Source organism: Chiloscyllium plagiosum, unplaced genomic scaffold (assembly GCF_037043375.1).
Source record: "Chiloscyllium plagiosum isolate Xiang-an unplaced genomic scaffold, Cpla_swu_hap1 HiC_scaffold_8, whole genome shotgun sequence".
In the NCBI taxonomy this organism is placed as follows: Eukaryota; Metazoa; Chordata; class Chondrichthyes; order Orectolobiformes; family Hemiscylliidae; genus Chiloscyllium; species Chiloscyllium plagiosum.
Window position 1 is genome coordinate 32,827,625 of NW_028270146.1, and position 27,151 is coordinate 32,854,775.

Here is a 27,151-nt window from a genome sequence, read left to right on the forward strand (position 1 = left end):
TAATAAAAATCAATTGCAATAATAAAACTTATCATCTATCAAACCAGATTTCACTCTGAGATCTGACTAGTCCAGTACTACCATCAGCTGGGTTCATAACAATATTAGTTGCAGTGTTGAGCCCCAAAATGAGACCACTGGCATCAAATTTTGCTGCAAGTTGATTGGCCTCATGTCTCCTTTCAGCAGTTATTCTTGGCTCATGTAGTAATGCTTATTCCAAACAGGCACTAATGAATCTAAATCCTCACCCAATATAAATATTTCTGGGCTAAATGTTCATCAGAAAAAAAGTTTTTAACTTCACATTGTGAAGATAGCCTATTATGGGGGAATCATAACTCAATACTGTAACTCAATGGTAATGTAAGTGTTAATTGCATATTCATGAGCAACAATAAATCTGACAGTACTGAATGTGATAATCACAACCTTTTAACTATGTTGTTGCTATTGCCCCCTTCTGAGGAACACAATGTTTTGACTCGGAATATGTGTTATGATTTCATTATCACTGTCTCTCTATTCTCAAATTCATTACCTAATGCTATTGTGAGTACACTATCCCCACCACAAGGGGCTGCTGTATGTCAAAGAGAGGACCCACTACCAGCTTGTTATATTGATAATCAATTATTATAAATATGGTTTGCCAGAATTATCCACATGGCAAGCTAAAGGCTGTTTTGAAAAATGTGCTGAGTTGGAAATCCCTGGCCGTACTTCTGCAGTTTCACCATGGTTTCAGGTTCCAGCCTTATGTTATATATCCAAAATGTAAATTTATTGACTGTTCAAAACCTAGCAAGTTGTAGTGATGAAGGGATGCTCTATGAGTTGTGAATAGTTGCAGCTAGATAGGTGATTTTCATTACTCAGTCATTCACGCAATCACAGATGTGTTACAGAGCAGAAGGAGACCATTCGGTCCATCATGTCTGCACCAACTCTCCAAATGATCATCATGACATGGTGCCTTTATCCTATACCCTTGCACTTTCCCACTTACCCTTGCCTTTTCCTCATTCTCTAGTTTTATTTCTATTTAAATAATAATCTAATGCTCTCTTGAATGGCTCCGAATCTGTTTCCATCACACTGCCAGGTAATGCATTCCAAAACTCATTTTGTGAAGACGTTTCTGTCAAATCACAGTTGCTTATTTTGCAAATCATTTTAAACCTGTCCCTTTTATAAAGTCTCACTCCTGCAGATCGTAAAATATTCCATCAGATGCCAAAGATTTGATATTTTGTTTCACTGTTTCTCCTTTTGAATCAAAATTGATTCTAATTCACCTTTTTTCCTCTGGCACTCATTTGTTTTCTCTCAACATCTTTATGTTTTCTCAGTTAAAGAGATAGGTCATTGGACCTGATCTTTACAAAATTGCATGTGTCTGATGAAAGTCATTGTGTCATTATCAATTATCATCTGGGGTTTAATGACCTGCTGTAAATATCTAATGCACGCTCTTGCCAAAGAATGGAGCACTCCAACAAATTTTAGCCGACAGCAGTTCCAGGAAATCTCTGTCTCTCCTCTATGAATCAAGTTTTAAAGGTTTTGTTCACTCACAGACTTTGAAGATTTTCTTTGTTCTGTCAAAAGCAGAACTGAGTGCAATGATAAAAATGCAGCCTCTACAGCTTCAACACCAAGCATTCAGATTTTACATCTACCAGTTTGGCAATTCCCAACCTTCCATTCACTTGTTGGTTGCTACAATAAATAGGCAGAATGATAATCATCTTCAATCTCACTCATCCTCTACTTGAGCTGTTTCCAATCCATCATCCAGGGTATCGACTGTAACTCAGTGTCCAAGCAGTAATATCTCCAAGTTTCACTTCAGGCTGATGATGTGGTGTTGTATCATTGGATATCCTAGTGCATTGGCAAATAAAATACAAATGCCAAAAACAGATAATCTGATCATCACCTGCTTGTATGCTTGCTAGATTTTTTTTCTATATTTCCTGCAACATCCCTCCGGGTGCTCTGGTTTCCTCCCACAGTCCAAAGATGTGCAGGTAAGGTGAATTGGCCATGCTAAATTGCCTGTAGTGTTAGGTAAAGGGTAAATGTAGGGGTATGGGTGGGTTGCGCTTCGGCAGGGCAGTGTGGACTTATTGGGCCGAAGGGCCTGTTTCCACACTGTAAGTAATGTGGAATTGAGTTCCAATCCTGCCTACTTGCAAATTTTGTCAAAGTTGTGCTATGGTTTCTTTTGAAGGTCACTTGACTCTATCCTCAAGGTTTAGCCCTAACTGCATATTTGATTAATTCATTTGCTACACTTTTGAACCTGGATGATTCTTGCCCATGGAAAGTAGGTTCTTTTTACTAAATCCATTTTCTAAATCATGCCTTTTTTTTGTGATGAAGAATCCTGAAGTCAGTATTGGCCAAGCAAAAAGACTTAGATTCATCACTCAGTGGATTACATTTGTTCTATATATTAAGAATGAAGAAAACATTTAGAGCACCGAAGGCAAATGTCTCACAAATGTAATAATTCAACTGAAAAGAAACAAATCCAGGCTGCCTGAAGGTTTTCTTTCATGCATTACATATTCTGGGAACTTTGATAACCTTTCAAACTTTTAAAAACTTCATTCCAGATGACATGTGATTGCCTATCCTTCTCTAGCCAAGTGGATGCAGCAATCTGGGGACCAAGTTTTTCAATCAATGCTGTTCAGTAACCAGGACAGGATATTCAAATGGTGCAAGCCATATTTCAGTTTATCCCTGCCCTCTCACCATGATAAACATCTTCTAAGAGCCCCTGCGGAAGCTTTCTAAATCTACCTTAATAAAGAGAGTGAATGACTGATCTCCTAGGACATTGATTTATAACCTCAAACTGAGGATCATGTACTGATTCAACTAAGAGGGAACTTCCCAGAGGTATGGAGAGAATAGACTGTGTTTGTCCAATTAATTTAGAAAAGGAATTTTAAATATTGCTGCTCAGGAAATTTATGAAGCCACTCCATCAGTACATATAATAACAAACTCTGGGCGATATGAAAGTATGACAAATAGGATGTTCTCCAATACAAATGCTCATAGACACTGGGTGGAAATTGATGTTAACAATCATCAGCTAGTGACTTTTTGAGTTCATCAATAGAAGAATTTATTAATCATAATATTCTGGCATTATTTTAAACTTTTGAATATCAATTATGATTTGGTCTTCCTGTTGACTGGTGCTGTTTTCTTTTGAGTAGAATGCAATTCATTCTCCAAAGTTGTTCATTGAGTCTGGCCTGGGTTAGAGTTATTGGCATCTCGAGGATATGAAGAGCATGGTCATTTGAAGGAACATTGCAGAACCACCTGCCGTGGCTATTGCTGAGGCCTTGATGCCAATGTCAGGAAGAACATCTGTCTCTATAGAAGGCATGCATCCAATCATTCAGAGAATCTGAGGAAGTGATTTGTGATCTTTGGTGACTTTTTAAATGGTAAGGTGCAAGCAAGGGCAATCATAAGTCAATGTTACTTGCCTATGGCAGTCAAGTTAATCATGGCTCTCAATTTCTATACTATTGACAGCTTTTAAATTCCAGTGGAAATCAGCTGAGGAGGTGATCATTTGGCCAGCTGAGTCTGTGTTAACTCTAATCAGAACAATTTAATTAATCCCAGAGGTAACACCTTTCAATCTGGGAAGACAAAATGCAGGTGACTGTCATTGATTTGATCTTGTCTGTTTGCATATCATCTTTGAAATGAAGACAGATAAACAAAATAAAAGAATCAGAGCTTGGGTTCAGGAAATAATTCAATGCACTCAAGTTATTATTAAAGCTTCATCCAGTGACAATAAAATTCAAACAGCTTGAACATGCTGATAAATTGTCACCATTGATTTGGATCATGCATGTTTATCCCAGAACTTTTAAAAACAAATACTGGTAGGGATGTGGGTGTTGCTGGTAAGAGAGATATTTATTGCTCATCCTTCATTGCCCTGAAAAGGTACTAGTGGGTTTCTTCCTGAACTGCCGCAGTTTGTGAAGTAAATGGATTCCCAAATAGCACCAGACAGCATATTGCAACATTTTGACCCCGTGGTCATTAAGAACCTTTCACCTGTAAAGTGATCACTTCTGAACAAATGTAATCGAACAGTCACAACACTATGTGGTGCATGCATGATTTTTTGAAATGACTGGATAGTGTGAAACATTCCACAGATATTCCAAACCCTATGTACAATTTATGTTACTACAATGTCACAATGCCACCTTTATACAAGGTTTGTATTTTTGCAGGGAATAGCACAGATTATCACTTAAACACCCTTCATGTGTTGTAAGATAGCCTGAGACAGTCCACATTGTGGATAGAGATTAAATGAAATGGGGTTTTGGCTGGTAGGGCTTTGTGACCAAATTTCCCTTCATTGTCTGTCCAAAGTTATAACAAAACATACAGCAGGCAGGGGAAAAATCTCAGCTAGTTTATTAAAGAGAACAACAGACTGAGCAGTGATTTTGTGATGAATTTCTATCTCTGGGTGTTCATTTTTGCTCCTGTGTCAGAATTTATGAAGAATTGTATATGCTACTATTACATCAGGTCAAGATATAATCTTTGTATCACTTCTCTTACTGTTCATAACCAGTGCTTTTGGATAAATCACACTTGTCTCTATTTCTAAGCCTCTGAGTGTGAGGTCAGTTTTTAAATAAATAAGTATTTGTGGATTTAAATAAAGACGATTATTCATTGTCACATTTACTTTGCAAGTTTAAATTCTTATCTCTCACTCACACACACATACATTCCAGAAAGAGGATACTGCCCTTTTTCCAAGTTGTAAACAAAATAATACTTCACATTTCATTTGTGGCTTATTGTAGGAAAACAAAACACATTGTGGACCTGTTGAAAAAGGCATATGACTCCAAAAGGGTACTCAAAGTGGTTTCAGAAAGTGGAAATTATATATAACCATTATTACAGGATATTCTCAGAGATGTTCTTCCCCCAGAAGATCATAATATTAGTTACTTGTGGTTTCGTTACCAGAAAGTCAAGTTTCTAATTTGTTGGTCATTGGAAAGGAATAGGATAGTTTGGAGACTTTGGATACATAAAATCTGGAAGTCAATTGATTTTGGAAGTTTTGGATAAATCACAAACATTAGCAGGTATAAATATCACAGATAGGTTCCATTGGGTTACGTCCATTGAAGGGAAAGGCTCCCATTCTTTGATATTTAATGAGCTATTTTCCAGAGATTTGCAGCAGAAATTGCACAAATCCACCATGCCTTTGGCAGCCATCCCAGTGTCTATTTTAAAATAAAAACTGTTCCAGAAAATGATGTACTGAATGAGGTCCATGTCTGAAGTTATGAATAGTACATGCCTTCAATAGACATGACACATACTGATAAACTCATTTCTCTTTCTTCGAAATTGTGGTAACATCAAATCAATTCAACTCCTACTGTCTTATGAAAAAGAAAAAATAAGCTCATGTCATCCACAAACTGCAGGGAATATTCTCAAATTAATATTAAATCTCAGCAATTCAATGGCTGACAATTTAATCATTCTTAACTGAAATAATCAAGTCTGAAAATGCCGGAGGATTTTTTTTAATATTTGTTTCTTTCGCACAGTGAAGAATGTAGCCATGCACACTGAGGTGAACAAAGTCATCCCACTGCAGGCACTCCTTGTGTGATCACACACAAGCTGCCTCCAATGTGCACTACCTGCAGCTGAGGTCCCATTGGCCTGGAAATGGGACTTAACCACATCTGTACCATTTTGGAGAAAAGTTGTCATACTTAACTGATATCAAAATACACTCAAATCATGTTCAACGTAAAAATGTGTTGTTAAAAACTTATTTTCAGAAACTGAAGATTACATTGAAATATTATTAAATACTCTTGAAAACTTTACCTTGTTAGCCAGAGTATTTTGTAACATAAATATTTTTTGTATTTCTGTTCTGATTCAGCAATTATTTTCTGCCAGTGGATTGTCACATACCAAGTACAGTGCCTCACTGCCTGGCACTTATTATCTCACCCTATAGGTCACTTCTTGTGTACCAATTTGGGCAAGGGGTTTGGCAAGCTCATCCTTTGGTGGAAGTATCATAACTAAACTTGACTTGGCTACAACTGACAATCAAGCACAGTTGGTCAACAGGCAGCACTGCTGCCTCTCACAGAACCAGGGTCCCAGGTTCGATTCCAACTTCGGACAACCGTCTGTATGAAGTTTGCACATTCTCCCTGTGTCTGCATGGGTTTCCTCCCGGTGCTCCATTTCTTCCCACAGCCCAAAGATGTGCACATTAAGTGGATTAGCCATGCTAAATTACCTATAATGTCTAATGGATTAGCCGTGCTTAATTACCCATAATGCCTATTGGATTAGCCATACTAAATTACTGATAATGTCCAGGCTAGATGGATGAGCCGTGGGAAATACAGGATTGCAGGGATAGGAGTGTGGGTCTGGGTGGGATGCTCTTCAAAGGGGTCGGTATGGACCTGATGGGATGAATGGCCTGCTTCCACACTGTAGGGATTCATGATTCATGATTATATTTTGACAGATGCCATGGGTTATTAATCAGGAGACAACACTCACTTATTCCTTTCTACAGACTTAGGATGCCAAATCTGCTTGTGCTATCATGGTTGCTGGATGACTGAGAATAGCTAATCTTGCACAAACCTAGGATCAAACTGGAACTTTTCTTGACATCCCATCTCAGTACCTGCTCCAGCCATTCCGAAGGACAATTCCCTGTATCTGGTACATCCACCTCCCCCCCCAAAAGTGTCCTTTCAAATGGGATGATCCAGAGGGTTTGGTTGCAAATATGTTAATAATTACCCATGAAAAGCTAAACAATTAAATACCTAGTCTTATGTAAAATGAACACCCCTCGACATCTTGCCACTCATGCACACCCTCAACTGTACCATTTCCAAAACCCATTACACTCCTGGAAATGAGATGTGGTTTGCTTTCTCCTGACTATTCTGCATTATGAGGACAAAGTTGCATTTAAGGTGCATTCTGAATTTCTGCAGGATCCATGTTTGGAATTTCCTGTCAGAAATAGGGAACTCTTTCTTCCTATCAAAAGAAGAAGCAGAATGAGAATCTGAATGAATGGTTGCTCCTCCTCAGAAAATCTGACCCTATGACTGTACTATGAGCAACAATGAGTGAAATATCACACATGGGTTAAATGAGTAACAATTATTTGCTGGGACTGATCACCAACAATCTTACCAAGGAATACATACATGTGTTATTATTAGATGCATCTTTGTAATAATTTATTGATATTTATTTTCAGTTACAAATGTATTGGTGAAGATTAACAGTTGTGAAATGCTGTTTATGTTCAACATTGACATTGTCAGTGATTGTAATGCAAGCAGTGCTTATTTAAAGATAGTAATAAACAACAACTGATTGTGAGAAAATATCAGTTTAAAATATAATGTTGAATTGGCGCTTCCCTTGAGGCTCACTGAGTTGTGAATTCAAATGAATAGCACAAAGAAAGAGGTTATATCAGAATGAATGGTAAATATTTTTTTAAAATTGCCCTCTCAAGATGAATCCTGTAAGCTATTTCACTACCATTTTGTAAATATCAAAATTCAGGCTGTAATTCAAAACAGATTTGAGAATGCAATAATGAACATCCAAAATCATAAATTTTGATTGTCAAATAAGGGAATTGTTTGCAATTCTCCATTTTTGTGATTGGTTGCTGCTTTCTGTCATTGCCAATGATGTCAGCTTCCTCTTTGTGGATGCATGCTTTTTGCGCCATCTAGAGGTGCCTGAACTACAGCCTTTGAGAAAAGGACAAACTATATGTATATGGCACGTAGCACAATCTCCCAAAAGCATCAAGGACAATAAAGTGCAGTTCCTGGTGGAATGCAGCAGCCAATTAGAAAACTGCAAGACAAAGGTTAAGATACATGCACTTAAACAAAATGATTTGTGTCCAGGCCAGATCGCTGTATTCAGAACATATTGTCACAATGTATATGCCATTCGCAAAAATCTCTTACTCTTTTATCCATATTAGCCTTCCATCACAAAAGCATGTTTAATAACAGAAGTGATAGTGGCATGGCAGTGCTATGGCTGAATCCAAGTTATTCTGAAGCTACTAAGAATTAAGCCTGTAGTGTGGAATTGAAGGCACATATTGGTAAACCTAGGTAATCTTACTACCTGCCCTACAGAGTGATAATGTACCAGTAGGGTTTATGCAGCAATCCAATACATTTAATGATCATTTTGTTTATTGCTAGGCAACATATTACAGGATTTATTGAATCCGAGTAATCTTGAACTTGGCCTTGCTATGTTTCGTAACACAATCTGCTAAAATTAGATTTGAATATATGATCTCTAGATTAGCTAGCCTTGTCTAGGTTACCTTGCCTAATTTTAAATTATTCCATTGCTGTTCTTTTAGTTGTAAAATAAAATTCTCAATTATTCATCACTTTCCATTTTCATCAATTTCCACCATAAATTTGATTCATTTTACCTGTTATAGCAAACTTCCACATTATCCCATAGGAAACCTGTAAAAAGTTACACAGTTTAATGAAGGAATTAACATGGTAATAATTGTAGAAAAGCTGACAGAGTTTAGCCAGAGTTTAGAATATATATATTTCAAATGCACAGTTTAAACAATTTGCAGTAATTTCTCAGTTTGAATCTTGAATTTATTTCTCCCAAATGAAGTCACCACTGTTTGCAATCGCAGTAGAAGTGGTGATATAACCTGAATAAAAGGACAAATATTATAGTCAGTGCCTGAAAGCAAACAATCACCAGTGAATTACAGCCTTTACAAATGCATTATCCTCTTCACACCAGCCATTAATATGTGCTGTCAGACTAAAGCTGAACAGGTACTTTTTATTTCCCTGTATGACAACTGGTGGCACAGGCATTCGTCAAAATGGGACCAGAGAACTGGTGTAACACCAAGTTCTGAGGAGCATCTTGCCCATGTTATGATCAGTTCCTGGGTGAGAGTCAGCATTACATTATGGATAATATACTGCTAATTGCTTATTCTCCCTGGTGAGGTGTCAACAAGGTTAATCTAAAAGAGTTCTGTTCCCTTGTGGGTATTTTTCCCCAATCTAAATTTATTTAGAGCCATAGAGATGTAGAAAACTTGCAGCACAGAGAAATGCTATTCATTAGCTAAATAAATGTTGCAAAATGCCCAGGCAAAAAAATGAAAGCTTTGCATTTATATAGTACCTTTCACAACCACCAGCTGAAAAACCAGTTGTTTTACAATCAAATCATGACTGAAAGTGTAAATACCGCTGTAATGTAGGTAGCTAAGAAGCATAATAACTCCACACCAAACAGCAAAATGAGAATAACCAAATATGTTTTTGTGATGTCGATTCTGGCATAAGTAATGCCAGAGGGATAACTCAAATAGGTGCAACAGAAAAATTACAACAAAAGAAGGAAGCTATTCTTCCCATCTGAATAAACTATTCTAATCCATTCTAATCCCACTTAGTGTGTCTGTAGCCTTGCAGGTTACAGCACTTGAGGGACAGTTCAAGGTTCCTTTTCAATGAGTTGAGAGTTTCTGCCTTGAACATCAAATTGGGCAGTGAATTCCAGAAGCCCAATACCATCTGGGTGAAAGATTTTCTTAATGTTCCCATTAATCCCTCTCCCAATCACTTTCAGTATGTTTTTCCCGGCAACTGACCTGTCTGCTTGGGGTAAACAGGTCTCTCCTCTGCTCTATCAAACTCCTCATTATTTTGTACATTTCAATTAAATCATCCCTCAGTCTCCTCTGTTCTAAGGAGACAATGCTACATTCTCCAATCTTTCCTCATGCCTGCAACATTCTTGTAAATTTTCTTTGTACTTTCTGTATGGTGGTTATGTCCTTTTGTAATGTGGTGAGCAGAACAGCACACAAAACCCCAGGTGTGGCCTAACTAGTGTCTTATAGATTTATAGATATTTTCTAATCACCCCTTCAGAGACAGGACCTGAATCTGAGCCTGCTGGTCCATAGGAAGGGACACTATCACATTACATCCTTAATATTGTATTCAAGACCTTACCCTCTGAACGAAAGCATCCTATGTGTCTTACTTACATTCAATTGCCTGTAAGCAAGTATCCAATGTCTTTCAATTTCACTGCCCATCTCAGTGCCCTCCTGTTTATTGCGTATTCCCATGCTTTGTCTGATGTGACTAAATGCATTTAGTTCTACAGATTGAATTCCATTTGCTAGCTTTCTGCCCACTCAACTAAACCATTGATATCTTCCTGCAGTCAATAGCCATCCTCCATTCATAGCTACCTGTGTTATTGCCAAATTTCCTAATCATGTTCTCACATTTAAGGCTAAACATGAATGTATGACATAAAAGGAAGGGCTTGAAAAATGAACCCCATTGAACACTACTAGAAAATGTGTTTGTCATTTGCAAAAACATTGATCAACTGTTATGCATCATTTCCTGTAACTGAACAAATTTTGGATCCGTTTTGCCACATTCCACATACGCACTTTAATTATTGAACAGTCTGCCATGGGGAACCCTGTTAAATGTCTTATGACAATCCATGTACACAACATCCACTGTACTTCCCTTATCTTTCCTCCTTGCTACTTCCTCAAAAAGTTCAATTTATTTAGTAAGACATGTTTATCCCTTAAAAGAACCATATTGACTATTTCTGATTAATTCATGTCTTTCCAAGTAATAGTTAATTCAATTTGTCAACTTTGACTTTGATCACTTGCTCACACCAGAGGTCACACTGATGAGCTAAATTTATTTGGCCTATCTTTTGCATCTTACCAAAACCCCTTCTATCTCATCTGTAACTCAAGAGGATTGGAAAATGATATTCAGAACAGCTGTTAGTTACACCTCCCCTCTCCCCAGTTCCTGAGGGAGCACAAGCAGCCAGGCGCTATTGTGCCTCTCTGCATCTGTGTATGTGTGTGCGTGCGCGCGTGCTTGCTATATGGGATGAGGGATGGGGCGGTGATTATCCACCTTCAAGGAGGTCAATCCTTCCAATACTTCCCTTCTCATTATACTTATTGTGTATCAAATTTGTCGGTCCACCTGTTGAACTAGAATGTCTGCACAAACAAAAAACAAGAGGACGAGAGATGCTGTAAATCAGAAACAAAAACAGAAGTTGCTGGAAAAGCTGACTAGATCTGGCAGCATCTGTGACGAGAAATCAGAGTTAATGTTTTGGGTCAGGTGACCCTCCCTCAGAACTGCATCACCTGCACAATTATTCTCCTTTGGGTAAAATCATTATTAAGAATCCTGACTACATTTTGTGCATCTAAGTGTAAGTTACCATATACATCTCTAATAGTCCCAATCCTTTCCATAGTCATCCTCTTGCTCTTAACACACTGATAAAAAAAATCTCTAATTTAACTGGCCAATGTTTTTTCATACCTTGTGGTTTGAGACAAATTCCCTAGAAGCTGACTTTCTGCTAAGAGAGGTAATCAGTCCCTCATTATAGCTATGGTCAGTTTGTTTTCAAATGCATTTGACGCTTTGAAGTTTTGCTGTTTGAAGTTCCCTTGTTTCCATCAGGCATGACATTCCCTGATTTCCTCTCAGTGTTTCGACCGGTGGCCTCTGAATGTGCACCCGCAGCCATCTTTTGGCTACCCATCAACTTCTAAAAAACACATGGCATCATTAAAAGATCAACATGCTTATAAATAATCTGGGGATATGATCCATTGTTATGGCAGCAGATAAATGGGCTGGAAACTACTATTGTCCCATTCCGCATTGTTTAAAACTAATTTCTGTACTTTGCAGGTGTTGTGTAGCATCGCTGATTTCTGTCTGTAGAAAGAGATCCTGAGAATCCAAAGCAGGACTACATTTTTGTGTGACTCATGAGATATATGGTAATGTCGGGCACACTTTCTTTGCCAGATCCCTATGGTTTTACAATCTTCTTCTGCATCTGTTTCCTGGTGTATTCAGCATTGAAGTTTGTCATCATCTTTTGTCAAGGATGCTGCACTGCAGTGGATATGGCAATTGAGCAATGCCGTATGCATTCATTTCATGGTATGCTGTAAGTTCACTTCTTCATCAAACAGACCACAGGACCACTGTACCGTTCTGTCAATAATCACAAAATCTATTTGATGCCTCCAATTGAATTTCCTTTCATTTAATTTATGCCTGTCATTTTTTCACTGCACCACCCCGCCTCCCCCCCACCCCTTTCCCAGCCTTAGCCAAGGCTGACAAATATTGAAAATTAATTTTGAAGCTTGATCAAGGTTAAACAAATATGTGCCCCTATTTGAAGCCACTTATCTTTTAAAACCCATTTAATTTGAAGCCGCTGGCCAGATTTTTCACTACCTTCAAAGACCAAGGCTGCATTGTCAGCTAAGAGTAATTATTCAGATGAGGCGAGGTGGAAAAATTGGGGCAGTCAGTTCACTGTGTCGCTAGCCAGATTTTCTTAGCAATGTGGCATGAAACCCTTGATTGCTTCAATCATGGAAAATCAGCTTTTGAGATTTTTCAAAACTTAGTGTCTATAGCTAAGAAGCAAAATTCAGCTGGCCCAGCTCTCTTGATTACTGTGGTCTACTTGGAACTATTAGCAGTGTTAATGATTTTATTATTGTCAGTTTCAAATGATCAATGTGCTTTGTGTGGATCAAGGTGTACAATGCCAGTATTTTAAAAATATTTTAACACATTTTGATACCAAGGTGAAATCTTGTAGCCACTGACAAGGTAGTAGGCAGGCGACTCTGGTCGCCTCTTTTGGGAAGATCAACTGCATCTTGTTCCACTCAAGCTCCTGATAGGTTAGTGGCCAAGGACCCTACTGAGAACTGCTGGACAATCAGAGGCCAGAGGCCATTGAATAGTAGTGCCACTAGACAGGTGGTGGCTGCTGCCAAAACTACATCTTCCCAAGGCCTATGATGGTCATTGAGTCTAAGGCCAGAGGTGAATGAGGACTGCAGTGGCATATGGTCACAAAGGAGATGTAGAGTTGATGGGGAGAATGGGGAGCGGGTGAGGGTCCAGAAGCAAGGGCAGGGGATAACACTTAGCATAGTTCCACTTCCCAACACTGGCTCATTCAGGCACTGAATGCCTTTGAGTGAGGGACAAATGCCTCACCCTCAACCCGGTCTCCACTAGTCTCCGGGTTAACCAGAATGCAGCCCTTAAGTGAGCATTAATTGCCACTTTCAGGCCTTCAATCACTGGTGAGGTTGTAAGGCTAACTTCCTGGCATGGGCATAGTCAGGGTGGGGGCATGAAGGTGATGGGGTACTTACCACCAAACGTCCACCTGTTTAAATGCCCTATCACCACCAAACACAGCTAAGGACATGGCATAAGATTCTGCTCATAGCTATCCAATGTCAAATGTTTTATGGATTGGGTGTGATGTTAGACTTCCTCTAGGTTGCCATAACAACATGCCAACCTTAGAACAATCCTTCAAAATCATTGTGAGATTTCTTTTTTCCCCACACCATTTATTCTTTTGGCACCTTTGAGTGAGAGTGTTTAATGCCAAATCATCAACAGGTTTTCTTTGCTGTTATGATATAACGCAATTAGACTGAGGTTACTTGAATTTTTTTTAATCTAAAACCTTTGTAGTAGACATAAATAATCAGTTTGGACTCAATTAATGAACACAGGTCCTGGAGATGCCATATCATGAAACACCTTAAAATATTTAAATATATAATCTGCGGCATATGGACCTTGGAACAATCCTGCCTTAGATTCTAACTAAAATAATAAATTGCAGGTGGGTTAAAATTAATTCACTGGCTGATAATCATTCTGGGGTTTGTGTGAGGACATCATGGTAAGCTGTGTTGGCATAAAACTTAATTTGATAATACAATGATTCATGTTCAACACTGGTCAGACCATCATCAGAAACCTGTTAGAGGTCATGGACTCTGTAGTAGTGAGAATATGTTGCTTCCACAATAAAGTAAATCTTCCTAACTCTACTGTAAATATCAATTAATGCCAACCATGAGGTGTGCCAGTATATTTAACTCCCTGCATAAGCTAATCTCAAATAAAGTGAAACCAATACAATGTGAAATACTTCCAAGTGAAATTTGAATTTGAAAAACACCCGCACTAACTTTGTGCTCTGTATACGTCTAAGGTTAATGGTAATAGAGCTAGGGAAGATAGTTGTGACTGTGATGTAAAAGCACCCCTGTTTGTCCATGAAACTCTTTTATCGCCCAACGCAGCTGCAGCATTGTCAACTGACAGCAGAGCTCACCGCCACTGAATCACATGTGTTTTGCATGTCCGTTGCCAGCACATAGAATTTTAATTGTAATTGCATGGGAAACAAGAGGAAGAGGGAGTATAAGTGATGCACAGTTCTGATTACCATATCAGAAATGGCACGTTTTTCTGACTCATGGGTGAGCTGTAACAGCATTCAAGAAACTCAATATTACCCAGGACAAGGCGGTCCACTTGATGTGTATCCCTAACATTGTGCATTCCCTTCATAACTGACAAGACTGTGAGTCCAGTATTACTTTCTACAGGCCACTTTGACACAAACTCCTAATCTTGTGATCTTCTTTCAGGACAGAGATGAAGAAATCTTTTTCTCATAGAGGTTGGTGTGACTTTGCTGTTCTGTGCCTCAAAAGACAATAGAGGTGGGGGTCATTGAATAATTTGAAGATGGAGTTGGATTCTTGTGGGAAGGAGAATCTAGAGGTAGCTGGGAATGTGGAATTCAACACGCAAGCAGAGCAGCCGTGATCTTATCGAATGGCAGGGCAGGTTTGAGGGGCCGAATGGTCTACTGCTCCTATTTTGTATTGTACATATGTTTACCAAGCTGGAGGACAAAATAGTAATGCATAGAAATGCTATCACTTTTAAATTACCCTTTAAGTACACACCAACCTGCATTGTATATGATGTATTTCTATAAGTGAGGCAAAATTCTGAAATATGGCACCTTATCTCTTCACCACTGACTATAGTGGTTCAAGGAAAAGCCATTGTCTTTTCAGGTTGATTAGGAATCCTCAATAAATGTGACCTTCCCAGAAATGCCCAAAAAATTGTTTTTTAAAAATAAAAGGTCGTTTAAGTCAGGTTCAGGATTTACATGTAAATTGAAATTCTAACTAATCACTACTACTCCCAGATCTTATAGTGGTACTATTTGGTGCTATCTGGTCTATCTTTGAAGTTTGAATCTTAAACGTTTTTGGAGGTACAGTGGCAGATAATGTGTGTTGTAAACATCAAATAAATACGTCATCAATTGGTCACTTCATCTGCGGTTATATCTAATTTGAGTAAGCTCATGCAATTTTTATTTAGGCACCTTTGATAAAAAAAATCTACTTTCTTGGACAGTAGTTCTGCTCAGTTGTCAATGGTGACCTTGTATAATTTTTCCTCAATAGTAACTAATCCATCTCCAATTGTCTGGTCTTATATTTACTGCAATGTGCTGCAGTCATAGAGCTGTATAGCATGGAAACAGACCCTTTGGTCCAACTCCTCCATGCTGACCAGATATTCTAAATAAATCTAGTCCCATTTTCCAGAATTTGGCCCATATCCCTCTAAATCCTTCCTATTCATATAGTCATCCAGAAGCCTTTTAAATGGTGTAATTGTATCCGCCTCCAGCACATCCTCTGGCAGCTCATTCCATGCACACACCACCCTTTGCATGAAAAAGAATTGCCCCTTAGGTTCCTTTTAAATTTTTCCCCTCTCACCTTAAACTATGCCCTCCAGTTTTGGACTCCGCTAAGCTGGGTAAAAGATCCTGGTTATACCCGCCCCTCATGATTTTACAAACTTCTATAAGGCCACCCCTCAGCTTCTCCGTATTGCTCAAACCCTCCAACCCTGGCAACATCTTTATAAACCTTTTCTGAATCCTTTCAAGTTTCACAGCATCATTCCTATAGCAGGGATACCAGAACTGAGCGCAGTATTCAAAAAGTGGTCTAACCAATGTCCTGTACAGCTGCAACATGACCTTAGCCTTCTCTGTAGTAAAAGCCTTAAGGACAATTTACCTTCTTACATATAAAACTTGGCATTGGTCAAGCTGAAATGCAAGTCTTTATAAGAATCATCTTTATTCTTCCACTGCTATGAAAAATCCCCAAGTGGATTCAATTTTGATTGCATGGTAACCATACCAAGCAATGATAACTTTGCACCAGTAGAGGGTGTAGCTGTTTCAGATTTGACCATATCTACCATTTATTGCAGTATCTATATTAATATTAATCAATATCAATTGCAAAAATACATTAACATACCTTTATCCTTCGAAATATCTTATTTCTTCCTCCAAATCTCAGTTGATTAAGTGTTGATGGTGGATTTAAATTATTTCTTCATATTACTAAACTCTAATCTGAGATCCATCATTTCGATGATACAGTGGATCATTTGTTGCCTTGTTAAATGTATAAATAAATGTGTCATGAACAGTTTTTCTGTCTGCTCAAAAATAAAATAAATACCCAATACCTCAACATGGATACTTTTGAAATCATAACCAATTCAGGTTTCTTTAAAAAGGTAATGATTCAGACAATCAGATGGATGCATAATCACTCATGTTTCTGAACAACATAATTGCTACCAAAATTAGACATGACATTAATCGAATCAACATTGAGTGTCACTAGTTCCTCTATTCTCTCTAATTTTTGTTACCAAACAACATACCACATAATTTCAGTGGATTGTCACACAAACAAGGAGGAAAATTAAACTGATTCTGAAGTAGCAATGTCTTAGATTTTATACGTACAAATCTCACATATTGCATTTCCATACCTCATGATTTTTTTTTAAGGTTTGTCAAGCTGGCTACAGGAACTATAATTTGGTACTTATTAAGAAAACAAAATAATATATTGAGAATATATTTTTCTCTACTGCTAAAAACTCTACTGCTCTCATTGGGCTTTTTTGAACATTTTGGACTTCCGCAGTGCAACTCTCTGAGCAATTCCAATGGGTTGATTAATGTTTTAACATGTATTATTCTTTGAGAAAAGGTAAATATTCAAATATATCTGATTAAATGCAAGATTTTTGGTCAAAATTTTCTATTTTAGCTTGAAGCAACATTATATCATAACACCCATCATCAGTCACTCACTAATGAGTTTGATTGCCCAGCTAGAAATTTCAGAGTCACTGGTCCTAGGTTTTGTGGGTCTTTGTGTGGCTGATGAGCCCGATTCTAGAGCTGGATCTCTGACCACACAATTGGCAAGTATTTCCAGGAGGTGGACCTGATCCTTGGCTTTGCAATCCCTGGCATACCTTTCTCTGGTTCCTTTTCCATACTTCCTCTTGCCAATAGTGTTCAAGAAGAATTCATAGAATCACAGAATCCCTACAGTGTAGGGACAGGCCCTTCGGCCCAACAAGTCCACACCAACCCTCCGAAGAGTAACCCACCCAGACCAATTCCCTACTCTATTACTCTACATTTACCCTTGACTAATGCACCCAACCTACACATCCCTGAACACTATGGGCAATTTAGTATGGCCAATTCACCTAACCTGCACTTCTTTGGATTGTGGGATGAAACCGGAGCACCCAGAGGAGACTCAAGCAGACACAGGGAGAATGTGCAAACTCCATACAGACAGTTGCCGGAGGCTGGAATTGAACCTGGGACCCTGGTGCTGAGATGCAGCAGTGCTAACCACTGAGCCACCATGCCACCCTAATTGTGTCCTTTCAAACAATACTTTCCTTCATATTTGTTTCTTCTGAGTGAGAGCCTCCCAGGTATTGATACCTATGTTGCATTTTTTGAGGTAAGCCTTCATGGAGTCTTTGAAGTGTTTCCTTGGTCCATCTCTTGTTTGAGTGCCTTCCTTGAGCTGGGCGAGGAAGACCTTCTTTGATTACCAGAACTTAGACATTCTCAGCATGTGGCCAGCCCAGCGGAGTTGGTTTCAGATGATTGTGGCCTCAATGCTAGTGTATTGGCTCCTTCAAGGATGCTAATATTTGGATGCCTGTCTTCCCAGCTGATGTAGAGAATCCATCTCAAACAGTGTTGATGGTCCTTTGCCAGGACCTTGAGGGGGCATCTACACATAGCACATGTTTCCAAATTTTGGGAATATGACTGCCTTATACACAAGAATCTTGGTATCAGTACAGGTGTTGTGATCATCGGAGATCCTTACTACAGAGAGTTTGTGGGGACAGGGTCCTCATGTGTATTTAAGGCTGAGACAGATAGAATGTAGAACATGAAAAAATACAGCACAGAACAGGCCCTTTGGCCTATGATGTTGTGCCGAGGATTAATCCTAACATAAAATAAAATAACCTTACCTACGCACCCCTTAATTCACTGCTGTCCATGTGCATGTCCAGAAATCGCTTAAATGTCCCCAGTGACTCTGCTTCCACCACCACCGCTGGCAACGCATTCCATGCATTCACAACTCTCTGTGTAAAGAGCTTACCTCTGATGTCCCCTCTATACCTTCCTCCTAATATTTTAAAACCATGACTCCTCGTGCCAGTCAATCCTGTCCTGGGGAAAAGTCTCTGGCTATTGACTCTATGCATGCCTCTCATTACCCTGTATACCTCAATCAGGTCACCTCTCTTTCTCCTTCTCTCCAGAGAGAAAAGTCCAGGCTTAGTCAACCTCTTTTCATAAGACAAGTCCTCCAGTCCAGGCAGCACCCTGGTAAACCTTCTTTGCACCCTCTCCAAAGTCTCTGTATCTTTCCTATAGTAGGGCAACCAGAACTGGATACAATATTCCAAGTATGGTCTCACCAGGGACTTGTAGAGCTGTAGCAAAACCTCACAGCTCTTAAACTCTGTCCCCCTCTTAATGAAGGCCAAAACACCATATACTTTCTTAACAACTCTATCTACTTGGGTGGCAACTTTGAGGTGAACACCAAGATCCCTCTGTTCCTCCACACTGCCAAGAATCCTGTCTTTAATCCTAAATTCAGCATTCAAGTTCAACCTTCCGAAATGCATCACTTCACATTCATCCAGGTTGAAGTTCGTCTGCTATTTCTCAGCCCAACTCTGCATCCTGTTTATGTCGTGCTGCAGCCTGCAATAGACCTCAATACTATCAACGGCACCTCCAACCTTTGTGTTGTCTGCAAATGTACTAACCCACCCCTTAATCCCCTCATCCAAGTCACTTATAAAAACTACAAAGAGCAGAGGCCCAAGAACACAGCCCTGCAGGACACCACTCAACACTGACCTCCAGCAGAATACTTTCCATCTACAACCACTTTTGTCAGCCAGCCAATTCTGAATCCAGACAGCCAAATTTCCCTGTATCCCATACCTCCTGACTTTATGAATGAACCTACCATTGGGAACCTTATCAAATGCCTTGCTGAAATCCATATACACCACATCCACTGCTCAACCTTCATCAACCTGTCTTGTCACCTCCTCGAAGAACTCAATAAGATTAGTTAGGCATGACCTTCCCCTCACAAAGCCATGCTGACTGCCTTTAATCATGCTATGCTTTTCCAACTAGTCATAAATCCTATCTCTCAGAATTCTTTCCAAAACCTTGCTGACCACAGACGTAAGACTGACTGGTCTGTAATTGCCAGGGATTTCCCTATTACCCTTCTTGAAAAGAGGAACAACATTTGCCTCCTTCCAGTCCTCTGGTATGACTCCCGTGGAGAGTGAGGAAGCAAAGATCTTCACCAGCAGCTTAGCAACCTCTTTTCTCACTGCCCAGAGCAGCCTAGGATAAATCTGGTCTGGCCCTGGGGATTTATCAATCTTAATGTTTGCCAAAATTTCCAGCACATCAACATCCCCTCATCCAAGTCACTTATAAAAACTACAAAGAGCAGAGGCCCAAGAACACAGCCCTGCAGGACACCACTCAACACTGACCTCCAGCAGAATACTTTCCATCTACAACCACTTTTGTCAGCCAGCCAATTCTGAATCCAGACAGCCAAATTTCCCTGTATCCCATACCTCCTGACTTTATGAATGAACCTACCATTGGGAACCTTATCAAATGCCTTGCTGAAATCCATATACACCACATCCACTGCTCAACCTTCATCAACCTGTCTTGTCACCTCCTCGAAGAACTCAATAAGATTAGTTAGGCATGACCTTCCCCTCACAAAGCCATGCTGACTGCCTTTAATCATGCTATGCTTTTCCAACTAGTCATAAATCCTATCTCTCAGAATTCTTTCCAAAACCTTGCTGACCACAGACGTAAGACTGACTGGTCTGTAATTGCCAGGGATTTCCCTATTACCCTTCTTGAAAAGAGGAACAACATTTGCCTCCTTCCAGTCCTCTGGTATGACTCCCGTGGAGAGTGAGGAAGCAAAGATCTTCACCAGCAGCTTAGCAACCTCTTTTCTCACTGCCCAGAGCAGCCTAGGATAAATCTGGTCTGGCCCTGGGGATTTATCAATCTTAATGTTTGCCAAAATTTCCAGCACATCAACATCCCAATCTTGATCTGTTCAAGTCTATATCCCAGCTCCTCAAAGTTCTCACTCACAACAAGATCCCTTTCCTTCATGAAAACTGAGACAAAATACTCATTTAGGGCTTCCCCTATCTGCTCTGACTCCATGCACAAGTTCCCTAAGCTGTCCCTGATCGGTCCTACCTTCTCCCTGATCATTCTCTTATTCCTCACGTATGAGTAAAATGCCTTTGGGTTCTCCCTAATCCTTTCTGCCAAGCCTTTTTCGTGCCCTCTCCTGTCTCTCCTCAGTCCATTTCTGAGCTCCTTTCTAGCAGCCTGTAATCCTCTAAAGCTGTGCTAGATCCTTGCTTCCTCCACCTTACATAAGTTGCCACCTTCCTTTTGATGAGAAGCTCCTCTATTCTCATCATCCAAGGCTCCTTAATCTTACCCCTTCTTACCTGTCTCAGAGGAACAAAATCGAACATCACTTGCAACAACTACTCCTTAAACAGTCTCCACATGTCTGTTGTGCCCTTTCTGTGGAACAATTGCTCCCAGTCTGTACTTCCCAACTCCTGTCTGATAGTGTTATAATTTCCTTTTCCCTAATTAAATATCTTCACTTGATAATTGCTCCTTTCACTCTCCAAGGCTATGCTAAATGTGAGGCAGTTGTGATCACTTTCACCAAAGTGCTCTCCCACCGCGAGATCTGACACCTGTCCTGGTTCATTGCCGAGCACCAAATCCAAAATGGCCTCTCCCCTCATTGGCCTGTCCACATACTGAGTAAGGAAACTCTCCTGAACACACCTGACAAAAATGGCTCCATCCAAACCATCTGCACTAAGAAGGTTCCAGTCGATCTTGAAGTTGAAATCACCCATAACAACAACCCTGCTACATCTGCATTTTTCTAAAATCTGCTGCCTTATCAGTTCTTCAATCTCTCTACTGCTATTTGGGGGTCTGTAATAAACCCCCAATGAGTTGGCTGCTCCCTTGCTGTTCCTAACTTCCACCGATACGGACTCAGTATGCAAACCTTCCTCAACAACCTTTGTTTCTGTAGCTGTGATGCACTCTCTGATTAGCAATGCTACACCCCCTCCTCTTCTTCCACCCTCCCTATTCTTTTTAAATGTTCTAAACCCTGGAACATCTAGCAACTATTCCTGTCCCTGTGAAACCCATGTCTCCGTTATGGCCACAACATTATAGCTCTATGTATTGATCCATGCTCAAAGTTCATCACTCTTATTTCTGACATTCCTTGCGTTAAAGCAGACACACTTTAACTGGTCCCTTTGTTTCATCACGTGAAAAACCTTCCCGCTAGATTCACTATATCCTGTCACTGCTCCCTCTACAACTGCCCCCTTCTCAGATATGTGGCTTTGATTCCCAGTCCCCTGCCAAACTAGTTTAAACCCTTTTGAACCACATGAGCAAATCTCCCACCCAGGACATTTGTGCCCCTCCAGTTCAGGTGCAACCCGTCCCTTATGTACAGGTCCCACTTTCCCCAGAAGGCATCCCAATGGTCTAGGTATCTGAAGCCCTCCCTCCTGCACCAGCCTTGCAGCCATGTGTTAAGCTGCAATCGCTGACTGTTTCTCACCTATCTTGTGGCACCGGTAGCAAACCTGAGATCACTACTCTACTCGTCCTGCTCTTCAGCTTCCAACCTAGCTCACTGTAGTCACTTTTCAGATTCTCAGTCCCTTTCCTAACTACATCATTGGTGCCAAATGTACCACGATTTCGGGCTGCTCACCTTCCCCTTCAGAATCCTGTAAACCCGATCAGCGATATCCCAGACCCTAGCAGCGGGGAGGCAACATACTTTCCAGGAGTCCTGTTCCTGACCACAGAAAGTCCTGTCAGTCCGTCAAACTATTAATTCCCCTATCACTAGGGCTTTTCTATTCTCTCCCCTTCCCTTCTGAGCCTCAGTGCCAGAGACCTGACAACCATGGCTTTCTCCTGGTAGGCCGTCCCCACCAGCAGTATCCAAAATGGTATACTTATTGCTGAGGGAAACGGCCACAGGGGAACCCTGTTCTGTCTGTGGTTTCCCTTTCCTCCCCCGACTGTAACTCAGCTGTCCTTATCCTGTGTCTGAGGAGTGACCACCTCCCTGTACATCCTCTCAATTTCTCCCTCAGCCTCCCGGGTGATCCGTAGTTCATCCAGCTCCAGCTCCAGTTCCCTAACTTGGTTTTCGAGGAGCTGGAGTTGGGTGCACTTCCCGCAGATGTGGTCGGCAGAGACATGTGTCATGTCTTTCACCAACCACATTCTGCAGGAGGAACATGCAACTGCCCTATCAGCCATACCCCGCTAATCTGAAAGTCCACACAGGACGAAACAAGGAAGAGAAGAAAAGGGACAAAAAATGAGAAAACCTGAAAACTTACTGAACTTACAGACTCTTAATAAGGTTAGAGGAGGTGGGTGGGAGGGAGGCCCTACGATGTAGGGTCTCAGGTTTAGATCTCACCCACTTAAAAACTTCCCAGCAGCCCTTGCTTCTCTCCGCCCTCTCTCCTCGCCGCTCTGTTCAAAAAATTTTGTTTTTTACTCACCCTCGTACCTCTTGACAAATAGAGGCCCCGACGCCTGAGGTAAATGTTTTAAACTGTTTTACTCACCTTCTCAGCAGTCCTCTGCTCCTCCCTCACACCTCTCGACAAAAAGATAGATTCTTGATCAGTAGAGGAATCTGGGTTATGGGAAAAATGCAAGAAAAGTGTGTGTGAGGAATTTTGGATCAGCCAAGATCCTATTGAATGGTGGAGCAGGTTTGAGAGGCTAAACATTTTCCTCTTGAAGGGCTTTTGCCCTAAACGTTGATTCTCCTCCTCGGATGCTGCCTGACCTGCTGTGCTTTTCCAGCACCACACTCTTGACTCTAATCTCCAGCTTCTGCAGTCCTCACTTTTGCCTTAAGAGGCTGAATTACTTACTTGTGTTTCTATTTCTTATGGTCTTATTTAATTTGAGTCAAATCTCTCTTATTCATGCCATGATTCTTCATGTTTTGTTTATGCAGTGTTGACTATATCTGGTGCAATAAATCCAACTCAGACTTGACCAAACTTGATTATTTCTGCAAGCCTAAACTAATTGTTCAGCAAATATATGCACAATAGCAAGAAATGGGTAATAAGGTGATGATATATAAGTTCATTTTGTAAAAAGCCGACATGGGATGCAATATTCTTTCAAAATTCCTTTTGGAAGGATTGAGTTAACTTTGCCTTTACAAACAATCAGTTGGCATAAAAAAAGCTCTACATTTTGCCAAGATAGTAACAGTGAAGCTGTCAGAGGAAATTGGACAGCAGTGTAAATTGGATAACAGCTTGTATTTTCCTCAGAAGTGAAGAAACACGCAGAAATCCCTAAGTTATTGTCAGATCCTTCACATGCTACACAGTTGCAGTCCTCCCTGATGGACTTTGCACTGAATTTATTAATGTCAAGAAGCTTGACACTAATAAATCAACAAATGTGATCTGTATCCCATCCACCACGTTAAACATTTACTCCCTCCCCCAGCAATGTACGCTAGCAGCAGTGCATGCTATATATGAGATACATAGGAGCAACTCACCAAGGCTGCTGCTGCAACAACTTCTAACGACGTGCTGAAGAAGGCAAGGGCATCAGAAACTTTAGTTAGATTATAAGTTATAATTCCATTTTAAGCCACACATGTTCTTAACTTGGAACGATATTGCCTTCCCACCACTGCCACTGGGTTAAAAAAACTGGAACTCTCTTTCTAACACGTATGTCCACCACATGAATTGCAGCAGTTCAAGAAGTGAACCATCACGCCTTTTAAATGTAAATTATGGATGAGCATCAAAAAGCAGCCTTTAAAGTGTTAAACTTGGATTCCATATGTTCCAGTGAAGAGTTTTTTTCAATCTGATTGATTGAAGAGTCTCACAATTTTTTTTTGATTTACTCACAGATGACCCAAATCCCTTTCAGCGGATGCATAAGTGTTCAAAAGTCTGAGAATACTTTGTGCAAATTCAATATAGTGAACCTGAGTGCAGTTCCTTTACTGCTGACACCAATATCCATTTCTATGACATTCAAAGTGAGCATTTTAATAGCAAACAAAATATCTCATTGACGTTGTTCCTTCAGCATTTCTGCATTCCTTCACGCCCCCTCAAAACCTCCTTTCAGCCTGAAAGACAGATTAGCAGGTAATCATGAGTTCCAATAAAATTTCTTGATGTAGGTTGCACAGTCCATCTATTTACTGACTAAAGTAATTGCACAGAGGCCAGCATCCCCTCACCAAGTCACCCTATATTTACACATGCACAGTACATTGGCTCTGACCAGCTAACTCAGAGCCAGCCCCCAGAGTGAGGAGACCATCTGAATCTCCAGTTTATATGTGGGTGGCACGGTGGCACGGTGGTTAGCACTGCTGCCTCACAGCGCCAGAGACCCAGGTTCAATTCCTGCTTCAGGCGACTAACTGTGTGGAGTTTGCACATTCTCCCCATGTCTGCGTGGGTTTCCTCCGGGTGCTCCGGTTTCCTCCCACAGTCCAAAAATGTGCAGGTCAGGTGAATTGGCCATGCTAAATTGCCCATAGTGTTAGGTGAAAGGGTAAATGTAGGGTAATGTGTCTGGGTGGGTTGTGCTTTGGCAGGTCAGTGTGGACTTGTTGGGCCAAAGGGCCTGTTTCCACACTGTAAGTAATCTAATCTAATATCTGTCAGCCAAGGCTCCCAGGTTAACAGCCCCAATCAGGAAACTCATACTCAGTGAGATCCATCCGGCCCTCATTCCAATCACTACCTCCCTCGCTAAGCCCAGGGATGTAGGTCCGTTCTTTTTCTTGTAGCTTCTCCTGGGACGTTTTCACCACATATCCAGTTCCTCAGACTCTGACTTGGACACGGGTGGCATGTACTGTACCGTAACCTGTTGATTGAGCATGGAGCTTCTCTGGTGTCTTCTCCTCTACTTCAGGCAGTATCTGCAGCAAAATTGCATCCATCTTAACTCCAAGCTTTTTTCAACACTAGACAGAGGGGGAGACCCCTGGCTTCTGACAGGCCTTTCTGGCTATTCTGTGGGGGCAGGTACATTTAACTCCTGTCCTGTTTGCGTAGTAACAGCTTTCATGAGATGCACATGTTTGTTTAAGACCATCTCACCTGCCTGAACTTTGCATGTCATGTGACCTGACCTCGCATTGACCTCACTGCGTAACAATGCAGGGCCATTTCCATGGTTTCAACACCAAACGTCATTCCCTGAAGCAGACTGCCTTTCTCACTTAGAAGAGGCATGTGGCCGGCATTGGCGTTCCTGCTGCCATTTTACCCTCCCTTGCAGGTCCGGGAAAGCCAGATTTAACCTGGTGTGGAGTCTGGAAAAGATTAAATTCACTTCAGAGATTTCACTGCATCTTTCTGGGTAAGTGGCAAACATTCTCATTTTGTCCTAACCATGGTATATGGACCAATACATCAATTTTCCTTAAGTGGGAAGGTGAGAATTCAATAGAACATTGATTAGAACCAATGCTTAGACTACAATAGAAGGAGAAAGTAAATAATTTACCTCAGAAATATTGGGAGTAGTGGTGACATTCATCAATTTCAATTCAAAAAATAATTTTGCTATGCTAAAATTTATATACAGTTAATTTAAATTGTTATGTTAATGATCACACACCAAACATGCTGATGAAAAGGATTCAGAAAAGATTTACAAGGATGTTGCCAGGGTTGGAGGATTTGAGCTATAGGGAGAGGCTGAATAGGTTGGGGCAGCTTTCTCTGGAGCATCAGAGGCTGAGGGGTGACCTTATAGAGGTTTATAAAATCATGAGGGGCATGGATAGGATAAATAGACAAGATCTTTTCCCTCTGGTGGGGGAGTTCAGACTAGAGGGCATAGGTTTAGGGTCAGAGGGGAAACATTTAAAAGGGACCTGAGGGGCAACTTTTTCTTGCAGCGGGTGGTTCATGAATGGAATGAGCTGCCAGAGGAAATGATGGAACCTGCTACAATTACAACATTTAAAAGACATCTTGGGTATATGAATAGGAAGGGTTTAGAAGGATATGGGCCAAATACTGGCAAATGGGACTAGATTAGGTTAGGATGGACGAATTGGATCAAAGGGTCTACTTCCATGCTGTACATCTCTATGACTCTACATTTCTGTGAAGGGAGCAGCAAAAGGCCTTATGAAATGAGCTGAAAATGGTACAAATGACTGTAATATTCAGTACACAAATATACAGACAGTGCTTGCAATATAAACACAACAAATCAGAGCAAGAATTGGCTGTTTGACCCATAGAGCCTACTCTGCCATTCATTATGATCATGGTGGATCATTCAACTCAATAGTAGCCTGTTCCTGTTTTTCTCTTATATCCTTTGATCCTTTTACCCCCAAGTGCTACAGTCTTCATGTCATCATACAATGTTTTGACCTTAACTGCTTTCTGTGGTAGCAAATTCTGCTGGCTCACCACTCCCTGAATGAAGAAATTTCTCC

The 27,151-nt window shown here is 40.5% G+C and overlaps 1 long non-coding RNA gene across 1 annotated transcript in view; it reads right to left on the bottom strand.

The window, feature by feature from the left end:
* Positions 1 to 7,622: 7,622 nt before the first annotated feature.
* The window catches only part of LOC122553433 (uncharacterized), a 90,192-nt gene continuing 70,663 nt past the window's right edge, over positions 7,623 to 27,151 (bottom strand). Inside the window, exons 3-4 of the long non-coding RNA XR_015757851.1 lie at positions 23,250 to 23,320; positions 7,623 to 8,821 (exon numbers count right to left, since the gene is read on the bottom strand). This is a non-coding gene — a long non-coding RNA (uncharacterized LOC122553433). The remainder of the gene's footprint in view (positions 8,822 to 23,249; positions 23,321 to 27,151) is intronic.